Consider the following 942-nt stretch of genomic DNA (forward strand, 5'->3'; position numbering starts at 1 on the left):
TGCAATATATAGTTTTATTAGAAACTGACAAACTGTTTTCCAGAGTGGCTGTTAGATTTTGCATTCCCACCAGCAATGTATGAGAGATTCAGTTTCTCTGCCTCCTCACTAGCATCACCTGTCATTTCTTTTCTTTATCCATTCTAATAGATGTGCAGTAATATCTTTTTGTGATTTAAGTTTGCGTTTTTCTAATGTCTAATTATGTTGAACATATTTTCATGTGCTTATTTGTTAATTATATATTTTCTTTGGTGAAATGACTCTGTCCTTTTTACCCATTTTCTGGTGCAGGGGCCATGCTAATCTTGTCCATATCGTTACAATTTTAGTATATGTGCTGCCAAAGCAAGCAGACCTTTTACCCATTTTCTAATGGGACTGTTTATTTTTTCTGATTTTGAGTTTTGAGAATTCACTATATATTCTTCATATCAGTCCTTTGTCAGATATGTTGTTTGCAAACAGGTTCTCTCAGTCCATAGCCTATTTTTTCATCTTCTTCACATGGTCTTTCACAGAGGAGAAGCTGTTAGTTTATTCATTTTTTTCTTTACAGATTGTGGTTTTGTTGTCATGCCTAAGAACCCTTCATGAAGCCTAGGTCCTAAAGTTTTCTCTTATCTTATATTCTAAAGTTTTTATAAATGTATGTTTTACCTAATTCCTATGATCCATTTTGAGTTAATTTTTGTATAATGTGTGAGGTTTAGGTTGTGGTTCATTTTTTGGCGATATTTTTTGTTCATGTGTCATTTTTTGTTCATATTTTTGTTATTTTTTTGTTCACATGTCATTTTTGTTCATATTTTTTGTTCATATGTCTTGCTCTAGAGCCATTTGTTGGAAAGAATATTTTCCATTGAGTTGCTTTTGCACCTTTGTCAAAAATCAATTTGATATATTGGTGTGAGTCTATTTCTGAGTTCTCTATTCTATTCC

The 942-nt window shown here is 32.0% G+C and overlaps 1 pseudogene; it reads right to left on the reverse strand.

Moving 5' to 3' along the window:
- Window positions 1-255: 255 nt before the first annotated feature.
- Window positions 256-352, reverse strand: LOC115898863 (annotated as a pseudogene).
- Between the last annotated feature and the right edge of the window lie 590 nt (window positions 353-942).

The sequence above is a fragment of the Rhinopithecus roxellana genome, chromosome 7 (genome assembly GCF_007565055.1).
Source record: "Rhinopithecus roxellana isolate Shanxi Qingling chromosome 7, ASM756505v1, whole genome shotgun sequence".
Classification (NCBI taxonomy): domain Eukaryota; kingdom Metazoa; phylum Chordata; class Mammalia; order Primates; family Cercopithecidae; genus Rhinopithecus; species Rhinopithecus roxellana.